Source organism: Eumetopias jubatus, unplaced genomic scaffold (genome assembly GCF_037043125.1).
Source record: "Eumetopias jubatus isolate StellerSeaLion01/CBP00866 unplaced genomic scaffold, mEumJub1_p1.0 scaffold_16, whole genome shotgun sequence".
Classification (NCBI taxonomy): domain Eukaryota; kingdom Metazoa; phylum Chordata; class Mammalia; order Carnivora; family Otariidae; genus Eumetopias; species Eumetopias jubatus.
In genome coordinates this window covers 74,397,772-74,422,131 of record NW_028274822.1, presented here as the reverse complement: position 1 = coordinate 74,422,131, position 24,360 = coordinate 74,397,772, and the positions used below count along the sequence as shown (strand labels likewise).

At 47.8% G+C, this 24,360-nt stretch overlaps 1 protein-coding gene across 1 annotated transcript in view; it reads left to right on the top strand.

The window, feature by feature from the left end:
* Window positions 1-24,360, top strand: part of MYO18B (myosin XVIIIB) — a 241,243-nt gene that overhangs the window by 165,728 nt on the left and 51,155 nt on the right. The window lies entirely within an intron of this gene.

Genomic DNA, 24,360 nt, shown 5'->3' with positions numbered 1-24,360 from the left:
CCGTCTTTATCTCCTTCCTGCCCTGTCCACTCTGGTTTTGTGACGGGTCTCACCAACTTGTCCACCTGCAGCAAGTATATTTCTCGGGGCCCTGCCTGCCACCACCGGGGCCCCTCTCATCAGCTTTGCCCTTGACAAGCCATCAGCGTGGCTGTTGTGTGGGGGGAGGTGAGGCTCTGCACAGAGACCCGGTTTCCCAGACAAAGTCCAAGGGCTAAGACTGGCAGTTCTTCACCTCCCATGGCCAGGGAGAGAGAAAGGCTCTTTCCTCCAGTTGACAGGATGACTTCCTCATTCCCCAGCCCTGTTTCTCATGCAGCTGAGGTCCCCTCCCGCCCACTCTGGCTGGGAGCAAGAGAACATCCCAGCCCGTCTGTCTCCTCTGATGTCTTCTTTAACTGGCCAGATACCCAGGCGTGCCGGCCAGATCAGACAGTGGCTTTCTTCCTCTTCTCTTTGTTCTCCTGTTTTCTCCTCTCTCTCCGTGCCTTCCTCCCCTTCTCCCTTTCCTTTCCCTATCCCCACTTTCAGGGACAGGTTAAGATCTTTAAAGGCCCTGCAATGCTGAAAAGCTTATAGAGCAACCTCCATATATGAATAAAAAAAAAAAAAAACTGTAAAGCACGATGCTTGCGTGTCTGCTGACACAAGACCTGCATCATTCTCTATTTTCTGATGGCAAGATGCTGCGTAAGTTTACCGAGACTGAAACCTTCCCTTTATTTTGGAATATCTGTGATTGGGTGGTGTATTTTCTAGGGCTGCCTTAACAAAGTAGCAAAAACCGGGTGGCTTAAAACCACAGAAATTTATTCTCTCACAGAATAAATTTGACTGAAGGTCAAAAGTCTGAAATCAAGGTGTGGGCAGCAGCACACTCCCACCGAAGTTTCCAGGGGAGAATCCTTCTCTGTCCTTCCAAATTCTGGTAGCTTCCGGTATTCCTTGGTTTGTGGCCTCCTCTCTCCAGTACCTCCCATTGTCTTCATCTGGTTGTTGTCTCTGCGTCTGTGTGTGTCAAAAACCCCTCTGCCTTTTTCTTATAAGGGCACTTATAATTGAATTTAGGGTTCACCCTGAATCCAGGTGGATTTTATCTTGAGATCCTTACCTTAATTATATCCATAAAGACATGTTTGTTTGTTTTTTTCCGGATAAGTTCACATCGGCAGGTTCTAGGAGGATTTTTGGTTTTAGGGGGACCACCCTTCAACCGCCACAAGAAAGGAGGGCACGTTCTGCAGTGATCATGCACCTCTTGTTTCTTCAGGGACTCTGAGGATTAGCAAGGCTCAGAAGGACGATGTCAGGCTGGCCGACCCTTCCTAATAGTGGATATATCCCACACTCACCAACCTATTTGCCCTCAAGCACACCCCTTGCCTAAGGGCCTGGGATATTTCCGCTGGGAGAAGAGAGGATGTCCTCTTTTCTTGTATGATTTATTCACTAATTCATTCAACATTTGTCTACTCAGCACTAACTATGGGCATGGTGCAGCAGTGGGCATTGGTGGGGAGTGGCAAGGAATCATAAAGCCCCTGCTTTGTAGAAACTCAGTGTGGACAAAACGCAGCTCAGTGAGAGCGCCTGTTGTTGAGCCCCCCCACACCCCCATCAGTGCGGCATCCTGGTACTTCCCCAGGCTTCTCCAGGTTCACGTCCATGCCACCAATCTGCTCTCTTCCATCCCCTGTAAGACAAAGGGACAGCTACCCCATGCCATGCATCTCTAATAAATTTTATCAAAATCCTGCAAGGCAGTCAGCATTCTGATCCTTCCCTTCATGAGCTAGGTATCCTCAGTTTTTCCCATGGGCCATGCCTGGCGCTCAGTGTCGGGGATCCAGCGGGGAACAAGACACATCTTTGCCCTCAAGGAGCTCACACCGAGTGGAGAGATATCGCAAAGACCATTATTCGTGTATTTTATACATTCACTTTCCATGCTTTAAGTTCAAATCTCCCTGGGAGGGATAGAATGAATTTTCTAACTCCTCAGTCCAAGCATGCCTGCATGCATTCATTCATTCATCCTAAGCTTAGGCCCTTTGCAGATGTGGTTTTCTTTCGCACTGATACCAAGCTCAGCAGGTGGAGAATGTGGAGGGCAGCCACATGAGGGGCTTGGCCCAGGGCTGCAGTGTTGGGAGTGGCGGAGGTGGGAATGGGCGTCCCCATGTGTCCAGCTCTAAAGCTGTCACAGTGACCCTGCCCTGCCCTTTCGGTCCAATCCTGCTGAGAAATGGCTCTGCCATGGGAGACCCCCGAAAAGATCCCCCCTGCTGGGCCCTGGTGAGAAGCGGGAAGGATGGTGATGGATCTCCATTTCGTGTTCCCTCTGCCTGTCCCAGACTGCACCATTTGTCACCGTTGGTGTTGGTTTAAAGGGCTGCGAGTTGTTTCGTGTGAATGATTTATGCCCCTAGCTGGCTCACCGGCACGTCCAGATCAGGATCAATTACCCCGCCGATGGAACTTCTCTTCTCGGAAAAAAGAAAAATGAGATTTTGCCATTAATTTTAGTAAATGTACTATTCCTGGTGACTCCAGGAGCCATTATGGAGAAAAAGAATATTCTGGCTCTAAATCATTCAAGTCCCTTTGTCATGGGAGCGATGAGACAGCTCATCTGTGGATTTATGTCCTGTTGTTTTTCAATAGTTACAGAGCCCAGGGGAAACCACCTCAGTCCCAGGGCAGGGTAACCGAGGGAGGTCAAGGGCAGCTGGAAGGGCTGATGGTGAAAGGAAGGCCTACCTTCTGCCTGCTTTCTGCCAGATGCACCTGTTCTGGAGGCCGCACCTGTTGGATTGACCCTCCAGCACCTTGGCCTCACTCCTTACCCTCAACTTTCCTCTGAGCCAGGTGTCTTTTTCAAAAACTTCCCAGGCCTTGGAAAACATAGATTGGACTTCTGCTTACTCTTAGCGCACCACCTGGTGACCCACGCCAGAAATCCCTGTGGCCTGTCCCTCTCTGGCTCACACAGATTAATGGCCAGGCCTGCTGTTTTACCCTCTTTGGGTATTTTAAAAATCCATCCCCTCCCCCCACCACCACCACGTCTTCCTCCCATCCTTGCTGCCACTGTGTTTAATTAAACCCCATCCCCTCTGGTCTGGAGCTCTACAGTTACCTTCCAAACTGTTTCCCCACTTTCCCTCCACTCTGGCTCATCCCTGCAGAAGATCTTTCCAAAAGGGACATGTCTTACTGAGTTGCTCTTCTCGCTAAGAAATCTTCCGTGGCTCTCCACTGCTTTCCGAACCACATCCGGCTCCTTCCCAGAGCCTCTGAGATCTAGCCTCTGTGGATCCTCCTGCCTTTGGTGGCCTGCTTCTTACCACCTTGCATGCTCTACTCAAGCATGAAAGGACCCAACGCTGTGTTGTTTCTCGACGCACCATCTTTGTTCCCATGCATCCCTCTGATGCCTACTCAACCTTCAAACTCAAGTCAGGTCCCACCTCCTCTCTCCTGCCACCGCCCCTTGTGTTCCCCCCATCATGCAGACATGAATGGCCCAGGAACTGGGCCCTTGGAGATCTCAAGATCAAGAGGAGGATATGCTGGTGCCCCTAAATTGTTCTGATACGAGACGGGACGCATGGGCAGAGGAGGAAGTGAGTTGTTAGAACCAGGAGACACAGAGAAGAGTGCGTGGGTGGGTGCATCACGTGGGTGTCTCGAACGACGAGGCGGTATTAGTTGTTGGCTTTGGAGGAGCAGTTGTCCGATGCTGTCCGTCATGGCCTTGTCACACCTGCAAGTGTCTAGTGAATGCCTGCTGTGTGTTAGGCAATGTCTGGGTTTCCAGAAGAGCAGAGACCCACCACAGTCAGGGCCATAAACGCCGACTTTATTCACCTCCTCTTCCTTTCTCCCTTTTCCTTCTTTCTCACTGCAGCTCCTCTGTTGAATGCCAGCCACAGAATCCCTTCCTCCCACCCCTACACCTGCTCTCCGCTGCTGCTGCCCTTGCCCTTCTTCAGCTCTCACCTGCCCGCCACATGTATAGGTGCGGACGCGTCACCTCTGCCTCTCTTTCTCTCTCATCCCCCCAAATAATCGCTTTGACTCGTGTGTGTGGGTGGAGCGAGGATGCACAGCTTCTTGGGGCTACCGTAATGAATTACCAAAAACTGGTTGTCTTAAAACAACATAAATTTATTATTTCGCAGTTCTGGAGGCCAGAGTCTGAAATCAAAGTGTTGGCAGGGCCCGCAGTCCCTCTGAGGGCCGTAGGGGAGAATCCGTTCTTCCTCCTACAATTTCTGGTGGCTCTGCGTGTTCTTTGGCTGTGGCAATATAACTTGAACCTCGGCCTCTGTGTCCACATGGCCTTCTTTGCCTTCTCTGCCTCTGTGTCCTCTCCTCTTCTTATAAGAGCACTAGTCACTGGATTTAGGACCCCCCCCCCAATCCCATATGACCTCATCTTGACTAATTCCATCTGCAAAGACCCTGTTTATAACGAAGTCACATTCTGAGGTTCCCAGTGGACATGAATTTTGGGGAGACACTCTTCAGCTCACTTACAGGGCATTAGAAGGAGCACTGGACTTGGAGTCAGAGAGCTTGGGCAGGTAAGTTAACACGGCAGAACCTCAGTTTCACCAGCTATACAATGAAGGGGGGTGGATAAAATGCAGCTGATCTCATTGGTTGGTAGTGAGGATCAAATGAGATGATTTATCTAAAGGTGCCCAATGATAGCACACAGTAGGGACTTAATACATTTCACAGTTTTCTTTCTTCTTTCATCTCTCACTCTTCCTCTGACTCCGATTCTTCTTCTACTTAAACCTTATCCTAAATCTACTGGCTTTACTTCCCTATCCCATCCCACGCCCATGATGGTGGATGGTTAGTGATGTTGGGCGGAGTTAGTGCTTGTTCATTACTTACCGCATGCTGGGCCTTGGGCTACGCACTTACACGGGTTCTCTCATTCCAACCTCTCCTTTTGAGCAAATTATCCTTATTTTACCAATAAGGGAACTAAGAGCCAGAGAGCCTAAGCACTTTCGCCAAAATCACATTCCCAGCAAGTGGCAGAGTCAGAATCTGACCAACTCAAACCCATTCTCCTACTCAGTAAGTTTTAGACACATAGTATTTCCTCACTCGGGTATATATATATTTTTTAAATTGAGTCATAAAACGTAATATTGGTTCTGATTCTGTCGTCTAGGCTTTATTGACTTTGGGGGTTCGATAATTGTCTGTAGGGGGGCGCTGGCCCATGCCTTGTAGGATATTTCACAACCTTCCTGGATTCTACCCACTAGATGCCCACCCCTCCCTCAACTCTAAGTCCTCACAATCAGAAATAGCTCCAGACATTGCCAATGTGTCCTGGGAAGCAAAACCATCCCCACTGAGATCACTGCTCTTACGTGACCCTCACAGTAACTCTGAAGGCAAGACTCACGATACTCCCCACTTTACAGATGACCCAAAAGGCTTAGCAGGGTGCTGGGATGTACCCAAGGTCACAGAAAAACCGGAGGGGGCATGCACATCGGGAGGAGAGGAATTCACAGACAGCAGGAGGAGGGCACCTTAACACCCTACACTCAGAGGGAAAGGACAGGAGTGATGCCAGTAAAACCCAGTCCCAAATTTAGGCCTGCCCCAGAGGTGACTTCACAGCAGAACCTAATTCTGAGCAGAATGGAAGGCCTTGCTGCAGACTGTGTACTTTTAATAATGTTTAAATAAAACATGGGAGCATGGGTGTGATCTCCTCACTGAGCCTGGCTTGTCAGCCAGCCGGGCAAAATCATAAATAGTTAAGAGACAACCACTTAAGGCTCTACTTCTGTTAAATCCAGCATCAATTATATATGGCCCATGAATTATTTATTGGGTGTTACTTGGGGGTGTATTCTCCTCCTTTGGGGTGGGGGAGAAGCGGAGAGGTGAGGCCTGAAACAGATGATGGGCTAGCCATGAGGGTCTTGGCTCTCTTCTGAACTGGGGTGGGGGGGTTTCCCTACTCCCCATAAGGAGGAGACCTCCCCTTGATGTGATTGAGAGGTTGGAAGGAATTTGGGTCTGGGAAGGCGCTCCCAGGAGAAAAGCTTGGGCCAGTCATGTGCTAGCAAGAGTTTAACAATCAGCTCTCCAGAGCAGGTGAGTCCTGGTGTGTAGTGTTCTCAAATCTCCCACCGGGGCTGATTGCAAGCTAACAACATGATATCACTGAATGCGGAATTGGGAGGCCACCCTCCATGTAGGATAGAGACCAAACACTTTAAAAGCACGGATGATAGTAAAATGGTGCTAAAATAATTAGGAAGTAATGCGTTTTGAGTATGTGGTTACCTTTGTTTTTAATATGATTTATTGACTTATAAGTTTGTACCGTTTAATTCTTTTTTTAAAAAATTTTATTTATTTGTTTGAGAGAGAGAGAGAGAATGAGAGATAGAAAGCACGAGAGGGAAGAGGGTCAGAGGGAGAAGCAGACTCCCTGCTGAGCAGGGAGCCCGATGCAGGACTCGATCCCGGGACTCCAGGATCATGACCTGAGCCGAAGGCAGTCGCTTAACCAACTGAGCCACCCAGGCGCCGTGTACCGTTTAATTCTTAATGGTAGTTGTGTTGGACAACCGGCCTGCAAAGTTCTGGAAAATTTAACAGTTGTCTCATGCATACTGGTAGGAGCCCCTTCCTGCACACCAGTTGCTTGGAGTCTCCTTGGGGCGGGGTCACCATGCCCCAGTTAGGAGGTTATGGTGTCGAGTGGAAAGAGGGTAGCTTTGGGGTCCAAGGACTCTTAAATCAAACCTCATCATTCACGGACTCTTTTTTTAAGTGAAATGACTTCACTGTCAGAACTCTGTCATCGGAAGGTCTTTGCCTTCGTGTATCAAACGGGTATGACCCCATCTACTCTTTTCTCAGTGGTTCACCCCATGTTCTCACTCTGTCCATCATGCGAGCTCCTTTATCTTTCCCTCTTGTCCTCGGAGAATCTGGCCACATCTGGTAAGGACCTTAGTTTTCATGTTCGTTCTCGTTTTCTCTTGTTGGGTTTTCTTGGCCACCCAAAGACCCATATTTCCAAACTGTAGTTTGGAAACACAGCCGTCTCCCACCGCTTTGCTGGGAGGCATTCACCAAAGCCCGATTTGAGGGTTTCCTTTAAAAAATAAAACAAAAACAAAACAAAACAAAACAAAAACAAAAACAAAAAAAAAAAACCTCTCTGTGTTTTCCTCCTGCAAACGACCGGGAACTTCAGAGCATAAAGCTGAATTATTTTGGCTGGGAACTGAAGTATTTAAAAAGGCATTCCATATGGAGGGCAACTGGGGCCATGAGCAGGGTGTAAGTAATACCTTTTATGGCTCTCCTGATGGGGAGAGAGCTCTCCTAATTACTGCCCTGCTACTTCAGTGTGATCCAGAAGGGCCCAACACGTTTATAAACTCCCTGTTCAGACTGCTTTGCTTCCCACCCATCATGGCCTCCTGCGTTCTCAGTAAGCTAGCAGGAGGAGATGTGGGTATTTATATCATTGCCCCCTCTGGGCACCACGGGCTCCTGTCTGTCTCCCCACAAAGGTTTCTCTACAAAAGAAACTTGGTCCTGAAAGGGATGTGGGACCCCATGCCACTAGCTTCAGACACGTTTCTGGGACGGAATTCTTCCCAGCTATCTTTATCCCAAATGATGAATGTGCTTGTCTCAATTCAAGAGGTGGTATCGTCTGATGAAATGAGTTCCTTTGCGTCTGCCTCCGAGATGAGATAGCTTGATAATAAAATCTATTACGGAAAGCCTACCTAGGAATAATTGGGTCTATTACTCCCCAACTTGTGGCATTGTTTCTGCATTGAGAACAGGCTCTCCTGTAATTAATCAGAATTTAAAGTTGCTAATACCAATTATAAATAATGCATGGAGTGTTGAGATGGTGAACCGAAGAGTAGATACTAATCTTGTCCCCTGAGACTTCACCGATTGAACTTTTGTCACTTCAGACTTGCTGGAAATTAGAGTAACTTAACTGTGCAAAGTTAATTATTTTAAGAAGGAAAGGGGGGGCAGGTATTGATTGAATGTTGCAGGTGTACATTAAATTATTCAAATAGATCCAATTCAAATTGTTTAGATGAGATTATGCTTCACTTAATTGCATGTCAGAGAGGCTCGGGAAGGTTAATCTTCACGATCGAAAGCAGGATCACTGCACGGTTAGACATCTTCAGAAGATAGTGGTCCCAAGGAAATCGAGGGGGTCCCAAATCAGACTTGATGTTCTGATTCCAAACACTGACATGGTTGGAAGGGTGATTCGTCTCTTTTGGATGCCCTTTTTTATTTTGGCTGAGCTTAAACAATAAGAAGGCAGAAGGAGACCTCAAAACTTGAGGATAGGCACAAGAAGTGGGAAAGAAAATGGCTTTTACTGGGAGAATTGGCTGGTTTGGAATTGCAAGTGTAATGTAGCAGGAAAGGATGAACGACCTGGTCTCAATCACGGTGCTTTGGGTTGTAAGTGACAAACAAAATTCCAATTGGCTTAAGCGAAAGGGAATGTATTGGTTCATCAAATGGAAAATCTAGTGACCTCTGATTTCAGGTCCAGTGGAATTCAGGGGCTCAGATGATGTTGACGGGTTGGATGCAGTGTGTTAGGGCCAACTCACACCAGCTCACCAGAGCTAATTGTGCACATCTTTTCCTAACCGTGTGCTTGAGGATGTCAGGTTGGAAGACTGACATTAGCGATTGAAGGAGAATTTATACCGTGGAAATTGGTAAATGCTCCAAACCAGGGCTTCCTCCATTCCCACCCAGCCAGTTTTAAATATTTACCAGGACACCACTGGCTGAACCTTCCTCTCCATCCCCATTCTCAGGTAGGCTTTTCTTTCCTAAGGGCAGCAGTCAGGCTGAAAAATGATCAACAAATTAACCTCAGTGATAAGACGGTTCCTTGTACCCAACATCTCAGACAGAAGTCCCGAAATGGCATCTCACTGATTCTGATGGGCCTGGCATGGGGTCCCTGACCATCCCTAAAGCGAGCACCAGGGCCGGAAAGGGGTAGTCTCTGGGTGGATGGTTCTGGGAGATGCACCCAGCCCTGCATCTGGGGGTAGAGTCAGCCCTATTCTAACCATGCTGATGGAGAGTAGGGGAAGAAGAGTTCCCTCAAGGAAAACTGGAAGGACGGGGAATGGATTCCAGAGAGAAGCCTTTGGAGGCCCACTGCAGGGGCCGTGTCTGTGTGCCTTGCTTGACCTCCACAGACTTTCCTCTGCTCTGCCCCAGGTTCTCTTTATGTTTTCTCTTTTCTACTTATTCTCTTGTCTCTCCCTCGACTTTTCTCCCCTTTCTGTTTTACATCTTTTCTGTGGCTTTTGCAGCTGGGAGGTCCCATAAGTAGGACAGATCAAAGAAAGGGGAAAGGAATCTAGAAGGGGAGCAGCCTGATTTTCCTTTCCCTGCTCCCTAAGGGAGCAGCTCCTGTAATGGGAGGAGCCTGCCTGGAAGCCAGGGGGCCTGGATTCAGGAATCCCACTTATGCCTTTTACTAGCTGTGTGACCTGGGGTCAGGCCTCTCCCTGAACAGGGGCTCCCTTTCTCTCTTTCTGCAAAATGGATCGGATCACTTCTAAGGCCCTTGTTGCTGAGACATTGTGCAAGGCTAGAATTCGGTGGTCATGGAGCTGTGAGGTTTGGGTAGGTCACGGTGGCAGCCTCCTCTGGAAGGAGCACACCCTTGCACCCCATGACCTCTGCACAGGGTCGCAGCATCTCAAACCTGAAGCTATTTAGGCTCCTTTGTCCCATCTGAGGCTTTTCCAGCCTCAGACTCAGACGGGTAGAAATTCCATGTCCGGTTAAGCAAACCGCAGTGCTGAGAAATCATTCCTTCCGCAGGCGACAGAATCCCTGTGGAACCCTCCCTCTCTCTGGTGCCTTCCAGGTGGCTTCTGTACCTACCTACAGATTCCAGATGTGGATTCCAGATGTGTCACCTTATCTCTGAGGAGATGCAGAGAGGCACCCTTTTGCTTCTCTCAGCTGGGAGACAGCAAGGAATGATCCAGAGAGTACCACGTTGTTGTTTTGTTGTTGTTTTATTTTTTTTTTAAAGATTTATTTATTTATTTATTTGAAAGAGAGAGAGAGTGAGAGAGAGAGAGTGCACATGAGAGGGGGGAGGGTCAGAGGGAGAAGCAGACTCCCCGCGGAGCAGGGAGCCCGATGCGGGACTCGATCCCGGGACTCCAGGATCATGACCTGAGCTGAAGGCAGCCGCTTAACCAACTGAGCCACCCAGGCGCCCTTGTTGTTGTTTTAATAGCCCATGTCCCACCCCCTTTTAAATCCATAGCTAAAGCAGATTTGTGGTAAATCAAAGAAGAGCCCTCCCTTTGGGCTTCCCCCATTCTTACCTTGGCCCCTGAGGCCACACCACAAAACTCTGCTTGCTATCCCATGATCCAGACCAGAGGTCAGCAAACTGTACTCCTTGGGCCAAATCTGGCCTGTCTTCTGTTTTTGTTTTGTTTTGTAAATAAAGCTTTATTAGAACATAGTCACCACTTTTTATGTACTGTCTATGGCTGTTTTCACACTCCAGTGGCAGAGGTGACTGAGACAGAGACCACTCAGCCCATAAAATCTCAAATATCTATTATCTGGCCCTCTACAGGAAAAAAAAAAAATGTGCTCACCTTTGTCCTAGAACATTGCTGGGCACATACAAGGCATGAAAAAAAAAGGCATGTTGAATGAAGAAAGAGCTTGCCAGAAGGGCAAGATACAGAAGTAAGGAGACCTAGACACAAATCTTAGTCCTATCATTTCCCTCCTGTGTGACTTTGGTCGAGACACTCACCTTCTCTGTGTCTCTGTTTTCTTATAAAATGGGGATAGTCACTGCAACTTCTTCAGAACATTGGGAGGGAGATTTTTTTTAATTTTTTTTTATTGTCAATCACCATACATTACATCATTAGTTCTTGATGCAGTGTTCCATGATTCATTGTTTGTGCATAACACCCGGTGCTCCACGCAGAACGTGCCCTCTTTAATACCCATCACCAGGCTAACCCATCCCCCCACCCTCCTCCCCTCTAGAACCCTCAGTTTGTTTTTCAGAGTCCATCGTCTCTCATGGTTCGTCTCCCCCTCCGACTTACTCCCCTTCATTCTTCCCCTCCTATCTTCTTTTTTTTTTCTTAACATATATTGCATTATTTGTTTCAGAGGTACAGATCTGTGATTCAACAGTCTTGCACGATTCACAGTGCTCACCATAGCACATACCCTCCCCAATGTCTGTCACCCAGCCACCCCATCCCTCCCACCCCCCACCACTCCAGCAACACTCAGTTTGTTTCCTGAGATTAAGAATTCCTCATATCAGTGAGGTCATATGATACATGTCTTTCTCTGATTGACTTATTGGGAGGAAGATTTAATGAGACAATGTGTTTAAATGCTTATCATGGTGGCTGGTGCAAAGCAAACTTAATTGTCATCACCATGAACACTGTCTTAGTCCATTTGGGCTACTATAACAAAATATTACAGATGAGGTGGCATTTAGCCAAAAGAAATTTAGTGTTGACAACACTGGAGGCTGGGAAGTTCAAGATCGAGGCATTGGCATGGTCGTGTTTTAGTAAGGGCCCTCTTCCTAGTTTGTAGCTGGCACCTTCTTGTTGTGTCCTCACATGGTGGAAGAGGTTAGGGAGCTCTCTGGAGCCTCTTTTATAAAAGCAGTAATTCCATTCATGAGGGCTCCACCCTTGTGACCTAATCACCTCCTAAAGCTACTAATACCTTCACCTTGGGGGTTAGGATTTCATCATAAGAATTTGGGGTGGGGGAGACACAAACATTCAGACCATAGCAATCGTCATCACTGCTACCACCATCACCATCGTTATCATCATCATCATCATCTTCATCACTGTCGTTATCACTACCACCATCACCTAGTCATCATTACCACCACCGCTATGCCCCCATTATCGTCAACATCACTGCCCCATCATTACCACTACCATCATGATCCTCATCACCCCTACCACGACCATCATCATGATGTTCCCAGTCATCATTGCTGCTACCACCGCCATCACCATCACCACCACCACCACCACCACCACCATTATCATCATCACCACCATAATGACTATCACCACCAGCACCATCATCATCATAACGGCCATCATCATGACCACCATGACCACCACCATCATCATCACTACCATGATTATCATCATGACCATCACCACCACCACCACCACCATTATCATCATCACCACCATAATGACTATCACCACCAGCACCATCATCATCATAATGGCCATCATCATGACCACCATGACCACCATCATCATCATCACTACCATGATTATCATCATGACCATCACCACCACCATCATCATCATCACTATCATCATCACCCCAAGAATGAGAGCCAGAGCAGACAGCACCTCAGAGACCCTTTGAGAGCAAGCCAACTCTGAATTTCAGAACAGAGGTAGAAGCCTAGGCCAGTGGTTGGATCATTTCCAGTTTGACAATTCTGGGAAACTTGTACCCCATGTGCTGTCCTCCCTTGTAACTGTGGGTTCCTGGATGCCTCCTTATTTGTGTTCAGTGTCCTGGGCACTGGCTTCATTGGAATTCTGCCCTTTCCCCAGCCTTGCTTTGGCTGCATTCCAGGTAAACGATGCAGAGCCCATCCTGCCGCTAGTCACCTCTGCCGCCCGCTCAGATAATTAGAATCAACACATCCATTTCCCTAACAGCATTCTCATCTTCCCCCCCGAAAAGTTTTCAAATAGAAAAAGAAAGGCAAAAACAAGCTACATCTGTTCTTGTTTAGGCAATTTGCAGCTCTCCGCAGCTGACATCCACCCAGCTGGGCGGCAGAGCTAGGTTTCCCGTATGTTTTTGGTGGGAGATGACGTGGTTGATGCTGTTATTAAGTTTGGCAGTGATTTGGAGACAAAGCGTCCCGCTGGAGAGAGGCTTATAAACAAATACTCATGGGGGGAATCCTTTAGGCTCCAGTCTTTGTGAGCTCATGGCTGGTGGGTGGAGACGGAAAAAAAAGACTGATGTCACTTCTCAGCAAACAAAAGGAAAGGAATTCAGGAAATAAGATGGCTCTCACCTCTTCCTGAGAGCCTGGCAAAACCTCCCGAGGTTGTGCCCAGGTAGCAATTGGATGCTCTTTGCCAGGGATCAGCAAATGTTTTCTGTAAAGGGCCAGGGAGTAAATATTTTAGACTTTGCAGCCTATACTCTTTGTCACAAAACTCTGCACATTGTTGTGCAAAAGCAGCCAAAAATAGTACACGAATGAATGGGCATGTGTGTTCCAAAAAAGGTTTATTTAAAAAAAAAAAAACAAACAGTGGGCCACATTTGGCCCACAGGCTGTGGTTTGCTGACTCCTGTTCTAAGCTCTATTGGTAGGAAACATGGAATAGGAGACAGATGGCAGAGCTAGACTTCAATCCTGGCTCTAGCCTTTCCGGACTATGTCTGGGGCATGCCACCTGTCTTCTCTGAGTCTTAGCTTCCTCATCTGTAAAATGGGTTATAAGATAGTCGGGAGATTAAAGAGTGTCTTGCACATTTTAAAGGGAAATAAATAATAAGTCTCTCTAGTATCCACTTCCTCACTCCTGCTAAAAAATGTGCGGGAGTAAAGACGGCTGCCTGAAGGCTTTCCTTTGGCCCCAGCCACGCGGTGGGTTCTGTGACACACATTTTTTCGTAGCTCATTTGAAAGTGTATCCACTCTCAGTTTCCCAAGGATGGTCCTGCTGTCATCTATTTCTGCCAGAGCCCTCCCACCCCAAAATGCCTTCCCTGGCTCAGCCCACCCCATGTTCATCATAAAGCACTGCCTTGGCTGGAAAACCCCAAGTATACACATCTACAGTCTGCGTACACACTTCCGTTGTTAGAGGGAGCAATTTACGTTGTGGCTTAATGTTGGGCCATCATGAAAGACTGCAAGTCAAAGATACTGCATTTAGAGTCTCATAATTATGTTTGCATTTTAACTGGTATGATTTTCAGACGGGATCTTCGGGAGAATTCTGACATTTTCGTGATGATGCTAATAGTTAAGATGTACTTAACCAGAAGGGGAAAATGATTGCTCTTCATAGAAAAAGTATGAGCAGAACCTTGATTTGTGCTCTCATAGGTTGTTGTTGTTGTTTTCCATTATGGATTTTAGCTGGAGGTTGATTTTCTTTTAAGATTTTATTTATTTGAGAGAGAGAGAGAGAGAGCAAGCAGAAGCAGACGGGAGAGGCGGAGGGAGAGGGAGAGGGAGAAACAGGCTCCCCACTGAGCAGGGAGCCCGATGCGGGGCTCGATCCCAGGACCCCAGGATCATGCTCTGAGCCGAAGGCAGACACTTAACCGACTGAGCCACCAGCGCCCCTGGAGGTTGATTTTAAGTTAGGTTGTATATAGTTCATATTTACTTATTGTTGTTTTTTTTTTACTGTTATTATTTATGTAACAGCTTACCATTTATGCCTTATGTTAGCTGATTCTCCCAAATTCCCTGTGACCTACTACCTGCTTTTCAAAGCGTAATTCACAGACCAGCAGCCATGGCTGCAGAAATGCTGACTCCCAGGCCCTACTCCACACCTCTGAGTCATGACCTGCACGTTAGCAAGACTCTCAGGTGATGCATGTGGACGCAGGAGTCCTGATGTAGACACTGCATCGTGGCTATATTACAGATGGGGAGACAGAGACTAGGAGAGGTGAGAGAGCATTTCTTCCCATCCACACTCTAACCACACAGTCAGCTACCCTATTTAGCTTATGGTTCCTGCCTCTGTACTAGGGATGTCATTACTCTGCTTCTATACCCTTTTTCCCCAGCTACACCATGTACTTCCTCCTGTTAGGCATCACTTTCTTCCTGACTCTGCCATTGTGGGGCCCAAAAGTCAACCACACATCCCGTAGGTGCTCAAATATCTTCTGCCCAGTTGAGTTGACTCCATGAATCATTTGCATATGCAAAACCGAGAGCCTGCTGTTTTAAAAACTGAGGGTGGGGGCTGCCAGTACTAATCAGTAGGGTTTCTTGGGCACATCTGCCCTTCAGTACGTTGAGTCTTTAGAATATAGAATAATAACACCTTTTGGAAGGTTAGAATCATAGAAACTTTGAACTCAAGGGGTCTTAGAAACTTGGAGTTTCTCTTGTTTTCTCTCCAGCAGTCAGAACAGGTGAAGCACAGTGGTTTCCCAGATGTTCAGATTTTCTTTTCTTTTCTTCTTCTTCTTCTTCTTCTTTAATTTTTGTAAAAGTAATCTCTATGCCCAGTGTGGGGCTTGAACTCCTGACCCCGAGATCAAGAGTCAGCCGGGCACCCCTAAATTATTTTCTATCTCACTGCAACATATATGAATCCTCTGGAGTGGTGCTATCCAATGTGGTAGCCACCCGCCTCGTGGAGCTATTTAAATGTAAATTAATTAAAATTAAATACAATTAGGAATTCAGCTGCTCACTTTGCACTGGCCACATATCAAATGCTCAATAGCCACCTGTGGACCGCAGGTGTAATCTCATGCCAACATAACCATTTGGTGTGTAATATGAATTCTCCGCCTTTGTTCCCATCTTATTCCCAGTTCCTCCCAGGCTTCTTCCCCAGGATGGAGCCGCCCAGGCCACATGCCACTTCCTTGCCGATTCCCTTTTTATGCACTTATGGCTCTTCTAGTTGCCATAAGGAGGGGGAGTGCAATACATCCTCCGTCTAGCCTCTGGGGGCCGTGGCTAACATGTTTCTCCGGCACTGGGAGATAGTCGAAGAACCACGTGCCTGCACCGAGAAGGACCAGTGAGGTGGGCCTTCCAGTGCCGCCAGCCCCCGTGAGCCAAGCCCCTCAACAAGAGGCTCGAGCTGACCCTGAGAGCCGGGGAGGGCAGGATGGATGGAGCTGGCAAGAGCCGGTGGGCCCCAGCTGTGAAGGTGGATTTGATGAGGCTGTTCATCTGAGAGGCACATGCCACTGGGCCATAACCTTGAGATGTGGAGGGCACGAGAGAGAAAGCACACACCGCCTAGGAGTTGTTTTTCTTTCCCGCTGAGTCAATAAATGAATAAATGGACCATGAGTGGCCAAGTGGCTGATATAATTTTAGACTCCATCAAAAGGAAGATCACAAAAGTGTATGGAGGGAGCTTCCCCGGGTCTGTGTTCCCCTGCTGGGAGCCTGGGCTTCCTAATGTTATAGTCTGGGAGGCATCTCAAAGAAGGAGGGGGCAGTCTGGAAACATTTACTGCCTGTCTGCTACAGGGCCAACACGGGGAAAAGTGCTTTCCATGCTCCCCATGAGTTGTCTAATTAAAGCTGCACTTTCGACCTTATGAGTGAGGTAGTATTTTTTCCTCTATTTTACACAATTTTTTTAAAAAAGCTTAGAGAGATGAAGTGACTTGCCCAAAGCTAAAGAAGTAGGAAAGATTAGCCCTGGGACATGTAATCAGTCTCCTGGACTCTGAAATATAAGCTCCTGATCACAATGCTGGCATTTCTCGAATGAACGTCACGTGCACGCAGATCACCTGGGGATGTGGTTAAAATGCAGATCCTGCATCAGCAGATCTGGGACAGGGCCTGAGCATCTGCATTCCTAACCAGCAATCAAGTGATGCTGCGGGCCCAAACACCTCCCTTGGGGTGGCTGGCACTGTATTATACTCTCTCCTTATTCCAGAACCCCTGGAGTCATGGAAGGGGGAGGTTGATTTTTTTAAGATGAGGTATACAGCAGGAAGTGGTTTATTCAGGATTCAATTCACATGTCTCATTCAGAGTCTGTGTCTTTTCTAAAATGATGTCTCTTGCCTGCCCCTTTGCCTTTAGCTTGGCTTTCAGCTGTATTGGATTTTGCCACTCAGGGAATATTTTGCAGTATCTGGAGACATTTCTGATGGCACATTTGGGGACGGGGGTGCTGCTGGTATCTACTGGGTCAAGGCCAAGGATGCTGATGTTCATCCTGAAATGCACAGGACAGCCACCTTCCTGGTACCCTGAGCAAAGAATGATCTCCCTCCCCATGTCCATGTCAATTGTCAATTTATGTCAATACGTCAATAATGTCAGGAACGTTTCTTTCTAACAGAGTCCTCTTCAGTCCAGAGAACAAAAATCCACCCAGAACCCCTGTCTGGAGGCCACATCGTGCCCTTGAATAGAGGAGTCAGTGAACACTTGAAACTATCCCCCACCCCCAAAAGTAGCACAAGGAAATGAGAGTCATAACGACCAAAAAAAAAAAAAAAAAAACCGATTTCCCAGTCAATAAGTGTAACTTTCCACTACTTCAAGATGAGGCCAGAGTGTTGGCGTCTCTGGAACATCCTCTTGCCTCAGCAGATGGAAGCCAATCAAGTCCGGAAATCATTGTCTTAATCTCTGGTCATTATCACGCTTGGCTGCACGCTGTTTATCGGCGTCTTTAGCTGTTAATGTCACAGGCACTGTTTTCTCTGACAGTAGCTCCCACCTCCACCCATTTCTCAGCCAGACGGCATTGCCCGTGGTCCAAGCGCGGGGAGGGCCAGGATCTAGCATTGATCACCAGTACCCGCAGCTCTGGTCCACGTCCTGTCTGATCACTTCTTGAGCGGGGGGACGCATCTAAGAACACAAAACAATTAATGAAGGTTGATGTACCTGGGAGGGTCTGTTTCTCTTTACTCGAGTTCATGTGTGATGGTTCTTGGGCTTGTTGGGAACACTAGCTGGGGCTTCAGTCATTACGAAGCGATCGGATGTGCCTGAAGAGAAGTGGATCTCTGGAGAGGGGAAGAGGCTGTGTGATAAATAATGATCTCGTGTGCATGCAGCTCTTCACAGTTTACGAAGCACATGGACGTGATTGGGGCCTCACAACAGTCTCGACTACAGACAGGGAGGGGGCAGACACTAGCGTGGGTTCCTGGCTGCTGGGGAGTCAGGGCGGAGGCGGGACCCGTGTCCAGCTCTTGGGTCTGGTGTGTTTCTCAGTCTCACTGCTGTGCAGCCTCTCCCTGGCTGTGTGCAACTGTTGGGGTACAATCATTTCAGTCACTGCTGGCCTGGATGACTTTATTCGGGGGGCCGTGTTCCTGGACTCGTAGGCAGTGTCTGTAATCCTGAGCCAAGACCCCCACCCCCCCCGGGATGCTCCGGACACATAAAGATGCTATAACAAGGATGAGACTTAACCTGAGGGTAGGTGGGGTGGGAGTTAGCATGTTGGCAGTAATGATTTTATTTGATTCTTGGGCATGTTTGCATGACTCATGAGCTGATGGTGAGAGAGTGGGACAAAGGGGAGCATATTTTGGTGGAGAAGGGGACAAGGGGGATTTGGGTGACCAGGTCTGGGGCTCTAAATCAGTACGGCTAGTGGGTTGCAGGGTTGAGTGGCCTGGATGCCTAAATGAGGAGCACAAGAGGGCCAGGGGAGGTGGGGGGAATGTGAGAAAACATCACAATAGCGGAGCCCCTGTCAACCTGTCACATTTCACAAGCTGTCACCCGGTCGTTCTGGGAACAAGAAAGAGGGCTGATGTTTATGGAATGCCTGCTACATTGTATGCAGTATGGCAAGCACCTTGCACCCGTGAGCCCCCAGCCAGTCCCACCGCACAGCCATGCTGAAGTCATTCCCACTTTACAGATGAGGAAACTGAGGGTAGGGTAGGTGGGGGACAAGACTGGCCTGGGGTCAGACTGTAGGTGATGGAGAAGACATCATGGAGGAAATGACTCTGAAATGGGTCTTGAAGGATGAGTAGGAGTTCACTTGTCGACAGGGAAGAGCATTCCAGATGGAGAAACAGTAGGCACAAAAGCACAGAGGCAGGAAGGAACATGGCATGTTTGGGAGCTCTAAGACCATGGGAGATCCCAAGAAGTGGGGTGTAGAGCGTGGGCAGGAGAAAGAGAAGAACCTCAGAAGGTGGGCTGGGGGACTAGGAAGGGTTCTCTAGGCTTAACCACACAGTTTTGGACTGTGAGAAATGAGGAGGAACAGGGGTATTTTAAGCAGGAAAGGACATTATCAGATTACAGAGCTTCTCCCTTGGGCGATTTCTGGGAGACAGTACGGACAAGGGGCTGGATGGAAGAGTGGGGCAGCCCTTTAAGACAGCGAGAGAACACTTAGGGGATGGTGATGGACACCATCTCTAGGACCATGAATAGAGAGCAGGAGAAAGATGCAAGAGATTAGCCCATTGTATCGATGAGCTACTTGAGGCCCGGAGTAGGGACCTGGGGGTATGGGATAAATTGTTCTCACGTTACCCTCTCTGGGTACAGAACCCAGTGGAGACCCGAGAAATTTCAAAGTCCAGTTTCCCTATTTCTACATTCACATGGACTAGTGGGCTGAGAAGACATATGAGCTTCATTTCCATTTAAATTGAAATAAGACATGTCAAAGGTGGCTTGGTGATTACCGCCCTGAACAAAGGCCCTCTGATGCGGGAAGTATAGAGTCGGTGTATGTAGTACAGATAATTTTTGCACTGGAGACTTAATTATGTTGATATAATTATTCCTCTGTCAGGAAAATTGGGTGGCACAGATATGTCATATTTGCATTTGAGCAGAAAAAATGAAATGTCTCCTTTTTTTTTTCCCCAGGAAACATTTGGGTGGGTGATTCTGGGGAGTCAGGAGTGGGGTGTTTGGAAGTTCACTCCAGGTCAGGATGGCTGTCTGTGGCCGGCGGGGCTTTGTGAAGGCCCTGCAGGTGTCAGCCTTGAGAGGGGTGGGCAGTCCTTCTTTGCCCCGGTCTAAAGATACTGCATCAGAAGTCCCAGCCTGGGGGGCAGTTTTAGGGCTGGGAAAGCTCTGAGCTCTGAATAGCTAGAGCTGTAAGGAAGTTTAGAGAGTTGGGTTTATTTTATTTTATTTCACTTTATTCTCTTCTATTCTGTTCTATTTAAATTTGAATTTAATTTAACTTGCAAACCTTGTGATTCACTCATAGCAAGTTGCACCCTCCTGCCTCAAAGCCTGATCACCTCCCTCCGCCTGGCTGTCCCCTTCCCATTGGTCTGCGAGAACCTCAACCACATTCCTGGTATAGGGGTCTAGGGCCTGCCCGAGGAGTCTGTGCCCCCTTGCCACTCCCCGCCCACTGGGGGAAACTCGGGACCACAAGAATCAGGTACAAATCTCCCTCCTCATCATGGGCACCATGACACCATTAATTGCTCAAGTGGCGGGGGCCGGGGGTTTAGGCAAAAATGGCTCATGATCCAAAGTGTGTGAAACAGGAGTCGTAAAGAGAGGAGCTCACTTTCCAATGGAGAGAGGACCTAGGTTCTAGTTCTGGCTCGGTCACCCAGGGAGTGGCCCAGCAACCTTGGCAACCTTGGCCAGGCGGCCTCCTGCTCTGGCCTGGTATATGGTGTGTGTGTGTCCATGGCTGCATCAGTGATGTGCGCAAGCACATGGCAAGTACGCACAGCTAGACTTTCCGCAGGCCAGATCTTCATCAGCTCGATGTTGAACAGTCCAAGCTGCCTAAAATGTTCGTTTTCCAGAATGCTGTAAAAGCCTTTAGGTGATAGCTGGAGGCATTTTAAAACAATCAGTTAGGAAAACGAGCAGGGAAAGGGAGGGCTGCAAGCAGGTGTCTGGAGTCCCAAGCTCTTCTGTCTCAAGATAATGGGCAATCCTGGGCAAGCCAGACCGGTGAGATGGGGATCCTGGGCTTTCCCGCTTGTCTGCATGGCTAACTCCATTCTGCCTTTAACATAAAACTGTTTTATCTGAATGGGTGTTATATAGATGTATCTAGACACACCTGCGGAAATGAACACAGGATGGAACTACACCAACTTGGTCATTAAGAGTAACAGACTTAAGGGCAATATTTAATGGGGTTTTTTTGCCACTTTATTTTCTAAATTCTCTATAGGGAACCCTGTTGGAACTAGAAAAGAAAAGAAATGGCGTTTCAAAGAAAAAGAAAAGATCAGATGGTGTTATATCCATGTGCTAGGGCTGCCGGATCAAAGTGCCCCACACTGAGTGGCTTAGAAAAACAGAATTGTTTCCCAGCTCTGGAGGCCAGAAATGTGAAATCAGGGTGTTGGCAGGGCTGTGCTCCCCCATAGGTGTTGGAGAAGGAAGGGCTCCATGCCTCTCTCTTAGCTTCTGGTGGTTTGCTGGCTATCTGTGATGTTCGTTGGCTTGGAGATGCATCATTGCAATCTCCCGTCTACACGGGGCACCCCTCCCTGTGTGTCTTCACGTGGTTTTGCCTCTGTGCCTCTGTGTCTTTTTCCAAATTTCTCTTCTTTTTATAAGGACGCCAGTCATATTGGCTTAGGGCCCGCTGATAAACTCATTTTGATTTGATTGCCTCTGTAAAGACTCTGTCTCCAAATACAGTAACATGCTGGGGTGCTGGGGATTAGGGTTTCAACCTATTTTGAGGGGCAGGGGGGACACAATTCAACCTATAAGCACACGTGTTTCTAGAAATGGGAGGAAGTTCGGGATGGCTATGGTGTTTTCCTTTGTGGGTGGTAGAGTCCATTGAGATGGGGCCTATACATGAAGAACGTCCAGCGTTACTGTGTTCGTCAGCTTCCAAGATGGTGCCCGATGATCCCCCACCTCTCGCATTCACCTCCCTGCATAACCTCCTCCCATATTGTACCAGACTTGGTCTGTGTGACCAACAGATGGTCAGTAGTGATCACACGTCACTCCCCAGGCTGGGTTATCCAAGGCATTTGGCATTGGCCCTACTCTGTCTTGGATCACATGCTCCAGGAGAGCCGGCCACCATGTCATGAGGATGCTCAAACAGCTCAGTGGAGTCCTTTATAGCAGAGAACTGAAGCCTCTGGCCAATAGCCACGTCAGTGAGCCTTCTTGGAAGGGACCCACCAGCTTCCGTCAAGCCTTCAGACAGCCAGCGCCCTGGCTGCCATCGTCACTGTACCATCAGGACAGATCCTGTATGAGTTGTCTTTTGCTGCTGCAATAACTTACCACAAACTTGGTAGCTTAAAATAACACAGTTTAGCCTCCCATTGGTTTGGAGGTCAGAAGTTTAAAAATAGGCCCGAAGGGGTTAAAATCAAGGTGCAAGCAGGGCTGGTTCCTTCTGGAAGCCCCCAGAACAACCCATGCTTTTTCTCTTCCCCCTTGTACAGGCAGCCAGCACTTCTTGGCTCCTGGCTGCCTCCCTCCAGTGTGATGTCACCACGACATTATTACTGCCTTCTTCCCCACTGACCCTCCCCCGCCCCTTATAAGGACCCTTCTGGTTACATTTAGGGGCCGCCCGGATAATCCAGGATAATCTCCCCATCTCAAAATCCTTAATTTAATCACACCTGCAAAATCCCTCTTGCCATGTGAGTTAACATATTCCCATGCAGTGGGGATGAGGTTGTGGACATCCTTGGGGGCTGTTATCTGTTCTACCGCAGACTCTGAGGCAGAGCCACCCAGATAAGCCACTCCTGAACTCCTGACCCACAGAAAACCGTGAGAGATAATGAACGATATTGGATGTTTCAAAGCACTGGGTGTTTGAGGCAATATGTTACGTAGCAATAAATAACTAATACAGACTAGAGGTTTGTAGTCCAGCATTTAATGCTGTAACACCTGAAAATTGTAATTCTGGATTTCTTACAGTTTTTTCCTTGAGGTATACACACACACACACACACACACACACACACACACATCTCTATACATACATCTATATAAAATATAAATGCTTATAAATATACATAGATATAGATAGATGGGAAAGTATGCAGGTCTTTTAAGTATACAGTTCGACAAATAAAGTCTGGGTTGAACCTGGATATGTCTGTGCTTTGTGCCAGTGATTCTCTTGGTTCCTCTCAGATACATTCCTGCCCCTTCTCTGCTCTACTCTGAATTGTAGGAAACTAGGCTTTCTAGTTTTCTTGCCTTCTGGTAGGGTAAGCAAATGATAGGTGGTGATGGCCAATTGAAGGACAGGGGAAGGAAAGAAACCAGGGTGTTTCTCCATCTCTTTCACTGCCTTGGGGATCATCCCTAGCAGAAGCTGAGACTCTAATTGTAGATCCCATTAGGGATGCCCCTCTTCCATGAAGCCACCTTCCACCAGCAGCCTTCCATTGTCCTGATTTTTCCTTCTAGCCCTACGTTGGCAGTGCCTTCCGGCCATTGCTAATCTATCCTGGCTTCTCATTTTTTCTATCATCTGAATAACCAATTCTCTGTATTAAATTCCTTTATTTGAATGATCTAGAGCCACTTCTGTTTTCTCGAATGATACGGGCTCCTCCGAGGCACTGTATTAAATCCTTCCAGCTTCAACAACAACAACAACAACAACAACAAAGCATCAAGTTTATAGACTCCATTTTCTGAAAAATGAGGCTGTCCTTGCTACACAATACCTGCAGGCTTCATACTTTCCAAGTCTTTACTTAGAAAAAAGGACATGAGTTAGGTATCAAGTGTGTGCCCACATATTAGGTATACCAGATGTACACAGTTAGACATTATTCTGTTTGTTCCGTGCAATAATCTTTCATCAGGAAATAATGCTGGCCTGTTACAGGAGGAGGAACTGGAAGTAAGGAAGGATTAAGAACTCTTCAAAATTCACATAGGTGTTTCACTTGTCCTGTTCTTCCCATGTTGTTGGTAGCTTGCATCTCCCCCCTCCCCACCCATCAGGATCTCTCCCTAAGTGTGGTGGGCTTCCACTTCCCTCAGCTCCACAGAGCACATACCAGTTTTCAAGGAGAAATAGCCCCCTCCCCTGCCAATCAACCAACTAATATAAATGTCTTCTTTGAGGACACAGGAGGCATTTCCAGGAGGGTTGAGTAAATTGTGGCAGTGTTGGGAGTTGGGGTTGATGCTGGTAGATGGACCACTGGATGAAGTGCTTAGCTTGGGAATGCCTGGGCGGCTCATTTGGTTAAGCATCTGCCTTTGGCTCCGGTCATGATCCTGAAGTCCCAGGTTCGAGCCTTGCATCGGGCTCCCTGCTCCTTGGGAGCCTGCTTCTCACCTCCGTTCCAACCCCCGCTCATGTTCTTTGTCTCTTTCTCTCTCTCACAAATAAATAAATAAAATCTTTAAATAAAAAAAAAAAAAAGAAGTGCATAGCTTGGTAGTTCATACAGTGGACTCTAGCCCTAGAGTGCCTGGGTCTATGCAGTGATCGATTGGACATGCCTGCCACAGGTGTAGGGAGGGAGGAGTTGTCAGGTATTGACTGACCCTTTGGAAACAGGCAGGCCTGAGCTTGGATCTGTGTGTCACTTACT